This window comes from Colobus angolensis, unplaced genomic scaffold (genome assembly GCF_000951035.1).
Source record: "Colobus angolensis palliatus isolate OR3802 unplaced genomic scaffold, Cang.pa_1.0 Scaffold77, whole genome shotgun sequence".
In the NCBI taxonomy this organism is placed as follows: domain Eukaryota; kingdom Metazoa; phylum Chordata; class Mammalia; order Primates; family Cercopithecidae; genus Colobus; species Colobus angolensis.
Window position 1 is genome coordinate 700,465 of NW_012121487.1, and position 7,116 is coordinate 707,580.

The following is a 7,116-nucleotide window of genomic DNA, read 5'->3' on the forward strand; positions in this document are numbered from 1 at the left end:
GTTAGCCAGGATGGTCTCGATCTCCTGACCTCGTGATCCGCCCGTCTCGGCCTCCCAAAGTGCTGGGATTACAGACTTGAGCCACCGCGCCCGGCCAGAAGTGGCATTTTTTATGAGATTTAGAAGCTACCTGTAACTAAAAGAACAGTATTTCACAAGTTAGCTGGGCAAAGTGGCACAGGCCTATAGTCCCAGCTACTGAGGCTGAGGTAGGAGGATCACTTGAACTCAGGAGGCGGAAGTTGCAGCGAGCTGAAATCGTGCCACTGTGCTCCATGGAGCCTGGGCAACAGAGCCAGATCTTGTCTGAAAAAAACAACCAACCAAACAAACAAAAAAAGAAACCACTAAAATTTGCTCACATATTAACTATAAGGTAGAGAAAAAAGGCTGGATAGGAAGGCAAACACCAACATCAAAAAGGGCCTTGAATACCATTCAAAGTTTAAATTTCAATATTTTAATAACTGGAAACTACTGAATACTTTTAAGATGAGGAAAGTAGAATAATCAGTAAGCGTTAGACTATTTTGAAGACACGATGATAGAGAGTTTACAAGAGAATAGGACGGCCGGGTGCAGTGGTTCACTCCTATAATCCCAGTACTTTGGGAGGCCCACATGGGCGGATCACTTGAGGTCAGGAGTTTGAGACCAGCCTGGACAACATGGTGAAACCTCGTCTCAACGAAAAATACAAAAATTATCTGGGTGTAGTGGCAGACACCTATAATCCCAGCTACTCGGGAGGCTGAAGCAGGAGAACCACTTGAACCCAGGAGGTGGAGGTTGCAGTGAGCTAAGATTGCACCACTGCACTCCAGCGACAAAGACTCCACCTCAAGAAAAAAAAAAAGAAAAAGAGAGTAAGACTATAAACAGATCTGTAAGAGATCAAGGCAATATCCCAAAATAAGAGCTGCTGAATGAGAACAGCAATGGAGACAGATTCAGAAATATTTAGAAAGTAACAGGTAAGACAAAAGTGATGATGATGCTCACATTTCTGGTTTAGATGACTCAATGAATCACAGGAAAGAGATGATGTTGGAAATGAGTTTGAGTACCAACCTGATACAAAGGTAGGTATGTCTAGCACACAAGAGACAACTGGAAACAAAGGGCTTGAGTTTAGGAGAGAAATGACAATATATTGAATACATATGAAGTTTTTTTCCAATAATCAAATGTATTTTACCATTTTAATGGAAAGGCAATAATTTCATCATTATTTGCATTATGCTTTAAAGTTCACCAAACATTTTATGCTTATATTTCATACTTTTGTTACAAACAAACATGAGATTAGTATGACAGGTTATTTCTACTCCTATTGAATTAACAAACTTTTATTTGTTTATTTATTTATTTTTGAGACAGAGTCTCACTCTGTTGCCCAGGCTGGAGTGCAAAGGGGCGATCTCGGATCACTGCAACCTCCGCCTCCCAGGTTCAAGAAATTCTCTGCCTCAGCCTCCTGAGTAGCTGGGATTACAGGTGCCCGCCACCATGTCCGGCTAATTTTTGTATTTTGAGTAGAGATGGGGTTTTACCATCTTGGCCAGGCTGGTCTGGAACTCCTGACATCGTGATCTACCCGCCTCGGCCTCCCAAAGTGCTGGGATTTCAGGTGTGAGCCACCGTGCCCGGCCTTTTTTTTTTTTTATGAAACTGAGTCTCACGCTATCACCCAGGCTGGAGTGCAATGGTGCAATCTCGGCTCACTGCAACCTCCACCTCCAGAGTTCAAGCTATTCTCCTGCCTCGGCCTCCCAAGTATCTGGGATTATAGATGCCCACCATCACGCCCAGCTAATTTTTGTATTTTTAGTAAACACGGGGTTTCATCATGTTGGCCAGGCTGATCTCAAACTCCTGACCTCATGTGATCCGCCAGCCTCAGCCTCCCAAAGTGCTAGAATTACAGGCGTGAGCCACCAACCCCAGCCAACAAACATTTATTATTAACTACATGCCAGGCACTGTACTAGGCACTAAACAAATTACCAAAACAAACCCATGCCTTCTAAGACTTACAACATAGAAAGAGAACCAACAGGCAATACATGTAACAAATAAATGTATTATAAAGGTGTAAGTGCTATGAAAAAGAAAATAGAGCAGGGAAGGATAATTAAGCATGAGGGATGGGGACTGACAATACAATTTTAAAGAGAGGAAGGATAAGACTTCATTAAAAAGGTGACATTTAAGCAAAGACGTTAAGGAGGTGATGCAATCAGCCATTCTCTGTGGGGAAACCTAGCTGTTTTCTCACTGGAAGGAATCACTTGGTCTTAGGAACCTGCAAAGGTTCTCAGATAAAGAGTATGACTGATCAGCATTCAAGAAACAAGTCAGTGTGGCTGGAATGGAGAGATCAAGAGGGAAGATGACAACCGATCAAAAATGGAAGAGGGTGGGGAGGGCAAACCATGTAAAACCTTAAAGGCTATTGCAAGGACTGGCATCACTCTGCAAGAAATGGGAATTCAAAAATTAGTAGCCTTACCCAAAGTCAGTTAGCTAATAAACTACAAAGCTAGAATTCAACCCCGGACTTCAAGGCTCTCCACAACCTGTGTTCCACTAGTCCAATCTGCAACATATTAGCTTACCCCCTCTCTTCCAGCAAGTTTGAATTTAAATACTCTCGAAATGCTAACATTATAAAAATCTTCTGGGTAAAAGATGCACAAGCCTTCCAGTTAGTATTTGCAATCCTTCACAATTATAATGAGAATTTATTAATCCTGGCGTCTAATCTAAATCCTACTAACATTCCAGCATATATTTTTAAAGATTATAAATTCCACCTTCCCTTGAAATGAGACAAGCCCAAGAAAGCTTTGATCAGGAGATTTAAAGTATGACTCTCAGCTTTAGGTAACAGTAACCTGAATTATTTTTTTAAATGGATACTAAGGCCGGGCGTAGTGGGCATAGTGGCTCCATGCCTATAATCCCAGCACTCTGGGAGGCTGAGGTCGGCAGATCACCTGAGGTCAGAAGTTCGAGACCAGCCTGGCCAACACGGTAAAACCTTGTCTCTACTAAAAATACAAAAATTAGCCAGGCACGGTGATAGGTGACTGTAATCCCAGCTACTTGGGAAGCTGAGGCAGGAGAATTGTTTGAACCCGGGAGGCAGAGGTTGCAGTGAGCTGAGATCACGCCACTGCACTCCAGCCTGGGCAACGAGAGCGAAACTCCATCTCAAAAAATATAAAATAAAATAAAAACAAATAAAATGGAACTAGCCAGGTGTGAAAAACAGTAAGAGAATGGCCCAGGAATACGGAATTGCTATAATTTCCCTTAATTTCTTTACCAGTTTACTAGTTAATATTAATAACACTTAAGTTCACATATTGTCAAAGATGCTTCTGCAGTTACTATGATTTGAGGTCTGGATTTGACCACTTCATATCTCAAAAGTAACAAATGATGTGTTCCTAGTACTCTGCTGCTTTTGGTACTATAACCCCAAACTGTTGATAGTTTCTTGTCAGCTGATGGCAACTTAGGTAAATGGCAAAGGTAAGGGGGGTTTTGTGAAAGACAGCAAACATTACCAAGCCACAATCTAAATACCTCAGACAGGTTAAGCCCTAATGACCCTGGGTCACTCCCTTCTTACTGGATGAATTCAAGCTATATAGGAATATTTCAAACATCCACAAGGGAGAAGATAAAAGATGGAACATGAGGAGGCGTCTGTTTCAAATCAGACCTACTCTTCAGAGGTTTTCATCACTGTTACACAAAGAAAGGAGGTTCCTGCTTCAAGGATTCTGGAGCCACCAAAATCCCCAACCTGGACCTATAGAAAAAGTTTCACAGAGATTACTGAGGATAAACCAAACAATATGGCTAAGAGAAGATTCACCACAAAATCCAGCCATTGTAACAGAAACTGAACTTCCTTATATATCTTTTCCTAGGCTTAGCCAACAGTAGGAGAACTGCAACTCTGTGTCGTATTGTCTGATAGGTTGGATTTTTTTCCCCAAACAAGAGGTGGACAGTTTTATGCCAGGACTAGATTTACAGTCAATCTGGGTGTGTGTCTTTACTTTTTCTTTCCCTCCAAACTACCTCAGAAAATATCTGGCTACTGTGCCTTGATATGTAATAATGCATGGCTTTAAGTACTGCAAAGGTCTGGAAAAGAAAGTCCCTCAGTCCCACTTATGGCTCAAATCTTACGATTTCTCCAGCAGTTGTTTTAATCAACCAAAGCTGGTTGGCTTTTCTCAACGAGCCAAACAACATGAGCCTTCTAAGCTAAGTGCAGAGGGGCTGCTTGTCAGCATGACTCCCAATGGGGTGGCTAACATGGAATATGCGCCAGAGTCTAGAAATCAGACAGCACAGCTGCTGTTTTCCCCCACATGCACCTCCAGTTTGGTGGGTGGGGGAGGAAAGGAAGGAAGAATCAGTAAATTGAAACAAGAGGGCACGCTTTACATGAAACATACAAGACTCACTGCTTAAGAGATGAATTCAGAGGTCTCAACACATGATTAGGATACCTTCGCTGACACAATGATCCCCAAAATTCAACCTGGAGGTCCAGCCTTGCCCGTCTGGCAACAAAAGGGGAGGAGCAGGCGAACCCCCAAAATGGGGGACAGCATACAAGCTTCTGAAAGTACTTGAAGGTTGTGAGGCTCAGAACAAATTCCTCACACTTCCCTCTGTCACCACCCTGTGGCCCTATGCTAAGCACAGCAGTAAAAGTTACTGACAGAATTTAGATTTGAAGGGGTGATCAGGGAACCTGGTTAACAATGTTCCTAGAAAATTATCTGAATGCAGCCTATATTCAGACCCTACTCGGACTGCCTCTAAACAGGAAGTTAACAGACATCACATACGGTCAGGGAAGGCAAACCACAGTGTTATAAAGATGGATGCTGCTGTCAACTACAAATCACTCTCACCTCATGGAGAGTGTTCTCAAGTAAGAATAGGCAGGACAGAAGTCTGTAAGCCTCACCTCTACTCAAACTGGGTCGCTCAGCCTATAGATTCAGCCTTCTGATTCCTGCTGATTAGTACTTTTCTACCTTGTTCCATGATGACTATCACTGCCACTGGACTAAAAAACTCTATTCCCCTAAAAAGTGAAGACAGCCCTACCATCAACTAGTTATTCATATAAGCTATTTGCTTATGTGAATCCGATCCCTGACCCAAACAGCCATTCCCAAATAGCTATTTGATCCATTCCCAAATAGCCAAGGACTAGATATCAGTCACAAAAAAAGCAGCATGATCCAACAAGTGTGGGCCTTCCCTCAAAATATACAGAACCCCTCCAGGGCACCTCCAGAAGTGGCCTCCTTCTCAACTAAGTACTGACAGAAATACTACTCTAGGACGATACTTGAAAGACAGCTCCAGCACCAAAAATAAGAATCCAAGTTGTATTCAGACTGCAAAGAAGAGTTCAGGTCAGCATACCAAATAAAGAGCAATAAAGATAGCACTAAACTCCCAAACAGGATAATCACCAACAACATATAGACACCATGCTGCTGCCAGAAAACATCAAAGTCACCTGCGCCAGGAGGAGAAGGAGACTAGATGGCTGTAGGACAGAGATGGGAGGGAAGCTTGTTTTTCACTTTGTACCACCACATGCATACTTTTCTACTCAAAATATAAATTTTTAGAAAAAATGTCCCAAAAACTACAAAAGCATCAGCTCTTCTCCAACACAGATCTGTTAAACCTGTTTTAATTCCATCAGCTACAAGTCCAAATCCCTCTTTTGCAGTCTGGCCTGAAAACACTGCTCTTGCCTTTTGCTAAAATATATTAAGTATCCCCCCATCTCTCTCTCTCACACACACACACAGACACACACACAAGCCCTCCAAATAAGCGTTTATCAGAAACGAGAAAACTGGTTCTCAGGAGGCTACCTGATTCTTCAGGGGACAACAGAGAAAAAGGTTGCTAGCTAGCTCAGTTAGCATCCGCATGCCACCCACCACCAAGCCTCCATCTCCACCTCACTGCCAGCCCTATGAGCTAACATCTTGTGTTTGGAAGTTGATGCTGGGGAAGAATCCAAAGAGGCTCCCATACCTTTATGAAAGGGGAAAGCTGTACCGGGCGCGCGAATGGCACCTAAACCTCTGCACTCGCAGGAGTGGCTCGCTCCTCAGTGTAATTGAGAGCAGGGAGGCCAAAAGTACTCTAAGTCTCGGTTTGGTTAGGGAAGGGTAAGTTCCACCGACCCTCAGGAACTGAACTGGAAAACAGATCCAGTGTGTCCCACAAGCCCAGTCGCTGTAGAAGCTAAGTGCCCACACAGGCTGAGACAATTCTCTTCTCCTACAGGAGGGCGAGGGAACGGTGGACGACGAAATAAAGGGGTAAGGTTCTGCGCTCCTGATCCCTTTCCCTAAATAAAGATAATTACCTGGTGCTTCCTTCACCCTTAGATTCCCCATTTGTCCCATCCGCCCGCAAACACAACACTGAGAGCAGGGAGCGGCCCCCACACCCTGAGGGCACCACTGGGGGTGGAGAGAGTTAAAAAAAAAAAGGGGGGGGCGCGCTAGAGAGGAAAGGAGGGGAGCATGGCGGGCATGAGGCAGGGAGTGAAAGCGGGGATGGCGGGGGAAACGGGGAGTGAGGGAGGGGAGAAAGAGTACAAGGAGACGAAATGAAGGGACACGAGCTGGGGGTGCGCGAGGCCGAAGTGAAAGACCGGGTCGCGCGCGCGGAGGGGGGAGAGGATGAGGTGAAGAGGGAGCGCGAGGCGGGGGCGCGCCGTGCCGGGGTGGGGGGAGGGGGACGCAAGGCGGGGGCGCGCGGGCGGGCGTCGGCTCGCGGGCGCTTCCCCTCCCCCCGCCCCTCCACCTTTCCCTTCCCCCACCTCCGCCACCACTGCCTCCTCCCAGCCTCCTTCCCTTCCTCGCTCCTCACCGCCCCCGGGCGGGCGGGCGGCCAGGCTGGCCTAGGCCAAAGCTCCTCACCTGGCGGTGGCGGTGTAACTCCCGGCTAGCTCGCCTCCTCAGGCAGCGGCGGAGGCGTCGAAAAAGGAAAAGGCGACGGCACAGGGGGATCCAGACCCCGCTGACGGGACTAGGGACGGGG

The 7,116-nt window shown here is 45.6% G+C and overlaps 1 protein-coding gene across 1 annotated transcript in view; it reads right to left on the reverse strand.

The window, feature by feature from the left end:
- GATAD2B (GATA zinc finger domain containing 2B) overlaps window positions 1-7,116 on the reverse strand; it is a 140,639-nt gene extending 133,523 nt beyond the window's left edge. Inside the window, exon 1 of the mRNA XM_011928162.1 lies at window positions 6,996-7,116. The gene's annotated coding sequence lies outside the window, so the exon portion shown is untranslated. The remainder of the gene's footprint in view (window positions 1-6,995) is intronic.